The 9,400-nt window shown below is 48.1% G+C and overlaps 1 pseudogene; it reads left to right on the forward strand.

The window, feature by feature from the left end:
- The first annotated feature begins 4,224 nt into the window (after positions 1–4,224).
- The window catches only part of LOC102487884 (heterogeneous nuclear ribonucleoprotein L pseudogene), a 9,799-nt pseudogene continuing 4,623 nt past the window's right edge, over positions 4,225–9,400 (forward strand).

Consider the following 9,400-nt stretch of genomic DNA (forward strand, 5'->3'; position numbering starts at 1 on the left):
GTGCTGCTGGTGACAGTCGCCGCTGTCTGTCCAAACACTGCTCAACTGGCAGCTCTTCGACCACCGCTAGATTTCAGACAGAGTCACGGACACTCAGGTGAACTACTGAGGTCTCTGATGTAGACCTCAGAACCAAGTCAAACCTATGACATGAATACAATCACGGACCTTCACGTGTTGTCAAAATTACCTCTGTTTTAGTTTTATATCGCTAGTGGGCAGTGTGAAAAGTTCTGTGACATTCATTAAAAATTTGAAAAGTTACAGTCTCTTTTTAATTTCTCATTCAATAAATAACAGATACATTTTCTTTTTCTTTTTTTTTGGAGAGGTTTTTGCTATAGGGCGTGTGCGCTCGCCAGACAGACAGAGAGAGACAGAGAGACAGAAAGCGAGAAATCACCCCCCAGGGGGGATGGTCACGCCGCAATCCCTTCTCCTCCATTCTCCTCTCGGGATCTTGGGCACGCACGCACACGCGCCCGGCGTGAGATTCAAGCCACCGGGTCCGAGACGCGAACCGCGGTCGACTACGTGGGAGTCCAGCGACATAGCCATTACGCTAACTGCTGGTTCCCACGCCCAGCATGAGTTTTAACCCACCGGGTCCGGGATGCGAACCGTGGTCGACTACATGGGAGTCCAGCGACATAGCCATTACCCTAACTGCTGGTCCCACAGACACATTTTCTACTGAGTGAAAAGGAGGAAACTACAAAATTCCATTATTAATGAACAGCAGTATTGTCAATAATAAAATACGATTTTAGCTTGAAAATTTAAAAAAATTAAACTTTTCTAAGACCCTTTATAACTTACTAAAGCAGATAGGTAAAAAGTAAAAGACAGCTACTTTACAAGACAGCATTTTCTGTTAAATAATTATTTTGATGCCATGAATAATAAATTAAAAAAAAGACTAATAGTTGTAAGAATCTGTTGTGAACCAGTCCCTTTCAAATACATCCTGTGAAGTATGCAGTATTACCCTTATTCTAAAAATGGGGAAGTTTGGTGTAGTTAAACTGTTTTTCCAAATAAACAATTGTGGTTCTAGGGCTTGAACGCACACCTGCCTGATTCCGAAGCCTGTTTTTTTTTGACATGCAGCCAGAGAGAGCATGAGAACTCTCTCTTCTATCACCTACACTCTGAGAGAAACTCGACCATTTAAGTCAAACCTAAGCTACTTACTGTGTATCGCTTGCTTCCAGGACTCTCAAATTACAGATGGGCAGTGTGGTGTGACCGTACAGGTGGGCAGTGTGGTGTGATTGTACAAATGGGTAGTGAGGTGCGACCGTACAGGTGGGCAGTGCGGTGCGACCGTACAGGTGGGCAGTGTGGTGCGACTGCACAGGTGGGCAGTGTGGTGCGACGGTACAGGTGGGCAGTGTGGTGTGATTGTACAGATGGGCAGTGCGGTGCGACCGCACAGGTGGGCAGTGTGGTGCGACGGTACAGGTGGGCAGTGTGGTGTGATTGTACAGATGGGCAGTGTGGTGTGATCGTACAGGTGGGCAGTGTGGTGTGATTGTACAGGTGGGCAGTGTGATGCGACTGCACAGGTGGGCAGTGTGGTGTGATTGTGACTCTCATGTTCCTTACACAGACTCACACAGCCTTCTGGCAGTCCCAAGAGGAGCAGCACAGAGCAGGGGAAGTTACCCCTGCAGTGTGAAGCTCGTTCCCAGAGCACACTGCAGCATCCCTTCTGAAACTGTGATCTATTCCAAAATAGGGGAAAATATAGAATAGAGTGAGAAATAGTTTAACCTTCCTTTATAGATGGCGAGTTTCTTTTCAAGGTATTACAGGGTCCAGCAGGGTAATCTAGTTTCAAGTAGGTGACAACTTAGTAGTGTCAGAGACAAAATGTTTGTTACTGTGTAGGTTAAACCACTCATAATAGAGAGCTTTGAAAAGGCTGATGTAAGATCTGGGAGGCAAAGTCTCTTCTGCTTGTACCAATCAGATGTGCTAAATAAATTCAGTACTCTCAGATTTTTAATTCTGTATCCTTGAACATTGTAATCATCTGTTCTAGCCATTACTGTGTGTTTAGGTATGCTAGACATATGTACATGTGTGGATTTGTATTTAGGGGTGTGTGTTTTTATTGTGTAGGTGTGTTTTCTGTGTGTAAAGATACTGAATAAACAAGAAAAGATACTGATTAAACAAGAAAAGATTTAGCATATTCCAACTTTATGAACTGGAAATATGTGGGAATGGTAAGAGCACATGGTGAAGACATGTCGCTGAACATTGTCTATGGAACAAATTTTTTCCTAGATTTATAGAAATTTTATTTTATTTATTTATTTATTTATTTATTGGAGAGGTTTTCGCTATAGGGCGCGTGCACTCGCCAGACAGAGAGAGACATAGAGACAGAAAGCGAGAAATCACCCCTCCGGGGGGGGTGGTCATGCCGCAATCCCTTTTCCTCCATTCTCCTCTCGGGATCTTGGGCACGCACGCACACGCGCCCGGCATGAGTTTTAAGCCACCGGGTCCGGGCTGCGAACCGTGGTCGACTACGTGGGAGTCCAGCGACATAGCCATTATGCTAACTGCTGGTTCCCCCGAAATTTTATTTATTTTTTTTAAATTTCAAATTCTTTTTTGAAAGAAAGGCCAGAAGATACATGTGCTCACCCTAGAGAGACAAAGAGATAGGGGGAGGGAAAGGGAGAAAGCACTTTCTAATGGAGAATGGTCATGCCTCAAAATCCCTTCTCCTCTATTTCTCCATTCTGTTCTGATTTGGCGCAACTGGCATGGTTTTTAAGCTGCCAGGGTATAGATTCGAACCTTGAGGTCAGCCATGTGGGAACCAACTCCTTTAACCATCAGGCCACAAAACCAACCTGAAATTTCAAATTCTCTACGGGAAAACAAAAACAGTACAGAGATTGTTTTTTAGCCACTGGTGGTGATGAGATCATTGTAGGCAATCCACTTGTTTTAGCACATTGTAACTCACGTTATTAACATTATGTAGAATTTTAAACTTTTAGTGGTCTTGCTGTAGCAGGCACTCAATATTTGACTCAAGTTTAATGAACTTTTGAGTGTTTAGTTAGTATTAGACACTAGGTGAGAAATACCCATAATCATCTAATAAGTTCCATGTATTTTTCGGTTCCAACATTACAGATGAAGCAGTTAGAAAAACAAAATCTAACTATTGTTTCTTGCTTTGCTTACTAAGAACCTTGGTACCCGACTAAAAATCCCAACTGGATCACGGCTGTCCATCTCGTATATTATTGCTTTTGTTCATCTTTTCTTATGTTCTCATTATCCATTGTGTTAGTTTTAGTTTTTGAAAGAGATTTTCGCTACACGGGACTTGTGCTAGCCAGAGAGACAGAAAACAAGAAACCACCCCGGGGGGGGGGGGGGGGGGATGGCCACACCACAATCCCTTCTCTTCCATTCTCCTCTCAATGTTTTGGGTATGCACACACATGCCTGGCATGAGTTTCAAGCTGTTGGGTTTGGGACTCGAACTGTGGTTGGTTGGCTACGTGGACGTCCAGGACCTTAATAACCACTATGCCACCTGATTGATGGCCCCTATCCATTGTACTTTTTTTAGAATTATTTATTTTATTTATATTATTATTATTATTCATTTACCAGAGACAGAGAGAAAGTGAGAAAGCAAGGCTTCAGGTCTGGGACTCGAACCATAATTGACCATGTGGGAGTCCAGTGCCTTAACCATCACACCACCTGCTGGCCCTCCATTGTACTTTTTGTTTGTTTGCTTTGAATTTCATAATTAGTTATTCTTTACCTCAACTTTCTTTCAGTTAAAAACACAGCACCACCCGGACCTCCACTGTACCTTTAACCTGTTCCATGTATCTCCGGAAACCTGGGCTCCTTGCTTTTCTCTGGGTTTATTTATTTGCCAGAGGGTCTGTGGACTCGACGTGTACATGAGAGAGTGACAGTTTGTTCTCCCAGTGGGGTGTGACCATCCTGCAAACCCCGGTCCTCCGTTCTCCATCCCGTCAGGATTGGTTTTCCAGCTTCGGGGGCAGGATTCGAGCCCTTGTAGGCCATGTGGGATCCACCTCTCAGTGACAGCATTCGATCTCTGCGCTACACAGTCGGCCCCTTTGGCTTTATTTTTAAGAGAGAAACATTAGAGCAGCTGCGACCGGAGCAGAGGCAGCAGCCAATGAGCCGCTGAGGCGGTGGGGAGCGATGGTGGAGGTGACAGCTGGGAGGGCCAAGGTGGCTGCTGTTACAGCGGTGGTGAGGGCAGCTGGCCGGAAGGGGCTGACATCTGACAAGGCTGCCTCCAGCTGGTGGTGGAGGATCCCGGCAGCAGGCGGCAGCGGCAGGGAGAACTACCATGACCCACACAAAACCCCTGCGTCCCCAACTGTCCACACCAGGGGCCTGATTGTTGCATGGTGGAAGCTGTCCTTGCGGAGGCCTGGCAGGAGGTGGTCCTGTCAGCTACGGGGGGCAGTGCCCAAAGAGACAAGCGCTGGTGGACTTTGGAGATGTGTCGGGGCCTTGCCACGCAGTGAACTACACGGCCGACAACCAGATCTAGATTGCGGGTCACCAGCTTTTGTCAACTACTCTTACCGGTCAGAAGGTCTCCCGTCCGGGACTTGGATGACTCTCAGAGCATCAAGACTGTGCTTCTCTTTACCATCCCGAATCCTGTCTATTCCATTACCATGGATGCTCTTCACCCGTGTAATCCCTGCGGCCCTGTTCAGAGGTTGTCGTTTTCCGGAAGAATGGAGGCCAGGCCATGGTGCATTCTGACTGTGCAAAGCGCCCAGAGGGCCACGGCCTCGCTCCATGGGGCTGTCTTCTCTGGCTGTTGTACTCTGAAGACTGAATATGCAAAGCCTACCCTCTGGGATATGTCCAGGAACCATCAGGACACAGGGGACTACACAAATCCCAACCTCAGTTGACAAGATGACGCTGGCAGCAACCCCAGCAAATGCCCGAGGCAGCCCCCTCTCCCGGGAGATCATCCCGCAGAACATGGAGGGTCCACGGCGCATCCCACAGCCATTACCATGATGAGGGCCACACCCCCCACCTCACTAGAAGGGAGAAGGATGGGCCCCGTGGGGCGGTCACCGTCAGGGCCAGGCCACTACAGCCTTCAATGTGGGCATCCCCTAACCACCAGCACCCAAGTACGGACCAACACTGACAGCCCCGTGCTCCTGGTCTACGGCATGGATCAATTTAAGATGAACTGTGACAGAGTCTTCAATGTCTTCTGCCTGTAGGGCAATGCGGAGGACGTGACATTCATGAAAAGCTAGCTGGTCGCGTGGTGGAGGGGACTGAGGGCTGTGCTGTGGAACGGGCCATTCCCCACCTCAACAGCTTCACGTTCCGGCAAAAGCTGAATGTGTCTCTAAGCAGTCAGCCCTCGTGCCCGGACAGTCATGTGGGCTGGTAGGCGCGCCCTGCAGTTACAAAGACTTCAGTGAGTGGAGGAGCTCATTTTCCACCCCGGAGCAGGCAGCCAAGAACCGCACCCAGCACCCCGCAACGTGCTGCATTTCTTCTACGCCTCCTGGAGGCCATGGAGGAGAACTTCTTGAAGATCTGCAGGGAGCTGGGAGTGAAGCAGCCATCACCTGTGAAAGTATCCTCAGGCAGAGGGAACCAGCTCCTCTGGGCCCTGGAGACTGGGCTTCCTCCGTACCACATGAAAACCACTCATACACTGCAGTTATTTCTCCACCGCTCAGTGCGCCTCATCAGGTGCCTAGGAAGAGTCCCATCCGAGCAGAAAAACATTTCTCTTTCTTTTATGCTGTTTTCTTTTTGTTTTGCAAAAGTTCTTTTTCTTTCTTTTATTATTTTTTTGAGAAGTTTTTGCTATAGGGTGCGTGTGCTCGCCAGACAGAGACAGAAAGTGAGAAGTCAGCCCCCAGGGGGGATGGCCACACCGCAATCCCTTCTCCTCCATTCTCCTCTTGGGATCTTGGGCACACACGCACATGTGCCCGGCATGAGTTTAAGTCACCGGGTCTGAGACTCAAACTGCAGTCGGCTACATGGGAGTCCAGCGACATAGCCATTACGCTAACTGCTGGTCCCTCTTTCTTTCTTTCTTTCATGCTAGGTTAATAGACTTAACTGTAGGGGAAACGCTGGAAGTTTGGAGGGGAAGGAGAAGGGGACTAATATCTCCCCAAATTAACCTTCATTTTAAACAAATTATTGTACATGTGATTTTTTTATTCTGTTCATACATTTGTGCCCATGTATCTTGGTACATTTCAATAACATTGTTTGGAAAGGGGACCAGCAGGTGGCATGGTGGTTAAGGTACTGGACACTCTCACCTGGCTAAACATGGTTTGAGTCCTGGACCTGGTGGCTTACTTTCTCGCTTTCCCTCTCTCTCTCTTTCTCTCTGGTCAAATTAAAATAAATGAATAAATAAATAAAATTAAATAAATAATTATTTAAAAAATTGTTTGTAAAATAAAAAGATAGCGAGCAAGAGAAATGAAATTAGTGATAGAATAATACGTAACGGTAGTGTTAGCAGAATTATCGTCTTGCTCCTACTCTATGGCAGAGCTAGGGCTGAAACGCCAGCTAAACTACTTTCTCCCTTGAGAGCTAGATTTTCAGCGATCACGAAAGTACCAAGTGGAGATTATTACTCCCTTTAAAACTGCAACTCCACCCTCCAGTAATCCACGAACTGGAGTGAGAGAGAGGAGAGGGAAACGGAAGCAAAATAGACTCTCAAGTCGCCCAGAAGCTGTTCATGCAACATTCACAAGCAGGCAGGGCACACCCAGGTTCACTCCTCTCCTTCCCTTCTGCTGTGGCCCTCGAGGTCTGCAGTCCTGACGTCAGACAGCAGCGGAGCCGAAGGAGAGAGGGCAAGTCTGGCCACGCTAGGCTGCAGCTCAGAGGGAGTTTCTTTCAAACGGAGTGACTTGTTCACAAGTAGCACTTTTCTAGACATCAAAAGGCAGACCCTGATGGAAACAAGCCCCAAACGGACCTCCCCAACCTCATTGAACCTGTTTTGTCAATACCGTTGTGAGGCCTTCTGCTGCAGACACAGCTCTGTCGGGCAGAAGCAGGGACCATGCTGAGCGCTAGAATCTGAGACGGTGTGAAGTGCCCAGTACCGAGCCTGAGCGGGTCCTGCGAGCCGCCTGCAGTCAGCCTTGTCTTTTGCAGTAGCTGCTCCATAATCTGCACCTGTGTGTCTGTGCAGCTCTCCACGGACCAGACAAGACAGTCCTCTGTTTATCAACATTCTCCAGAGTGAAAAAGTGAGAAACAGCTTAGCAAAGTACCCCCGCACAGGCGTTTAAATGTTCGTTGAATCTGTCATAGAAAAATACATCTTGACTTTTCCGACAACCTAATCTAAATAAGCAAATGAATGAAAAACAGCAAAGGAAATGAAATAATGCCTGATATAAGAATGTTGTGCAATTTTTGTTCTAGAAAAAGGAGCCTCATTTAATTAGCAATTCAGTCATTCTCCCTTATCTGCAGCTTCACTTTCCAGTTCCAGTTGCCCTCTGTCAACCATAGCCAGAAGAGAGGTGAGCACAACCCAGTGACATACTCCAGACAGAGAGAGACCGTGTACCCTTTATTCTAGTACATGTTGTAAGCATTCTATTTTATCATTAGTTATTGTTCATCTCTTACTGTGCCTAAATAAGTGAAACTTCTGCGCAGGTGTGTATGCATCGGAAAAAGCATAGTGTGTGTGTAGGGTCTGGTGTTATCCACGGTCCCAGACATCTGCTGGGAATCTGGGGATGAATCTCACACACGGGGAGGGGTGGTGACTATGCAACTTATTTTTCTAAAGCGGAAGTGCTGTGTCACAGAGCTTGAGGGGTGCAGAGCTTGGAAAGCTGTGACTGCTCATGTTATTTTTGTTTGAGAGAACCAACATGATGTGGCACAAAATAGCACTGAAAACACTCGTCTTAGAAACAGAGTCAGGGACCAGCAGTTAGTGTAATGGCTATGTCGCTGGACTCCCACGTAGTAGACCGCAGTTTGCATCCTGGACCCGGTGGCTTAAAAGTCACGCCGGGCGTGTGTGCGTGCATGCCCAAGATCCCGAGAGGAGAATGGAGGAGAAGGGATTGCAGCGTGGCCATCCTCCCTGGGGGGTGATTTCTAGCTTTCTGTCTCTCTGTCTCTCTTTGTCTGGCCAGCGCACGCGCCCTGTAGCAAAAACCTCTCCAAAAAAAAAAGAAGAAGCAGGAGAAGAAGAAGAAAAGAAAGAGAAACAGTCAGATCTATGGTTTCAGCAATGAGCGTGAGCTCTGCCCTTGGACACACAGTAAACACGTACAGTCAGAGGAGAGCACAGACCGGCCAGCATGAGGAAGGGCTGAACTGCGCGGCTCGGACTTCTCCAGGAAGTCGGAAAGTGCGTGAGAGACCACATCACAGCAGCTTTGAATGGGACGTTCAAGAGGCAAAGGAGGAGGGGGGTGAGAAACATGTTTTGGGTCATGGCAGAGGAAAACACGGAAGGAGAGGCTCTGTGCAGTGAGAGAAGAAGCTGGATAAAGCTGGAACGGAGCGGAACGTGATTGTGTCTGCTGGGCAGACAACTGGAGGACCACAGGCAAGACCAGGAAGCCAAGGTCATTTTCTTTTTATTTTAAAAAAAGTGCATTTATTTCTTCTATGAGTGAGCCAGAGGTCCAATAAGGTCTTCATGCCACCACCCACCCCAGCCACAGCCGCCCAGCTGGTCCGGCCTGTGGGCACACACTACTGATGTGGTCAGGAAGGGCCCGGGATGTGAACCTGGGATCTTTCCCATGTGGGCCCAGCTGGGTGACAGCTGCACCACCCCCTGGGCCCAATGCATTTTCTTAAACACAATAAAACCAATGAACTTAAGCATCATTCTTTGGCCGTGCCTCCTTGATAAGACCAGAAAGCCCAGAAATTCTAGGGGGTGAAGGACCGGAGGGAGGTGGCTGAGGTGGGCAAAGCTGGGAACTGGAGAAAGGAGCAGGAGCCAGAGGACGGGTCGGCACGGTCCTGCTTCCCGTGGGCACAGCGCACCACGAGCTTTGGGGGTTCGCCCATCCATTTTCTTTGGCTCATTCGCTTGCCTACTCCTCAGTGCTGATCCCACCGCTGATGCGGGAACTCTGCCCTGGTACCTGCTCAGGATATTTCAGTGACTAGGAGAACGGCCAAGGAGCTGGGAACTGGGGGACACTTGAGACAAGCTTACTTAATTTTCCGATCACACTGCTGATCCGTGGACTGCGGAGACATGGTTTTGTTGGTGAAGTGGCCAGCTGAGGCCACGTGGAAATCTCTCATTCAGGGCGAGTTAACTAAGTTAATCATGGGTAAAATTCGGAGTGAT

The sequence above is a fragment of the Tupaia chinensis genome, unplaced genomic scaffold (assembly GCF_000334495.1).
Source record: "Tupaia chinensis unplaced genomic scaffold, TupChi_1.0 Scaffold000578_2, whole genome shotgun sequence".
Classification (NCBI taxonomy): domain Eukaryota; kingdom Metazoa; phylum Chordata; class Mammalia; order Scandentia; family Tupaiidae; genus Tupaia; species Tupaia belangeri.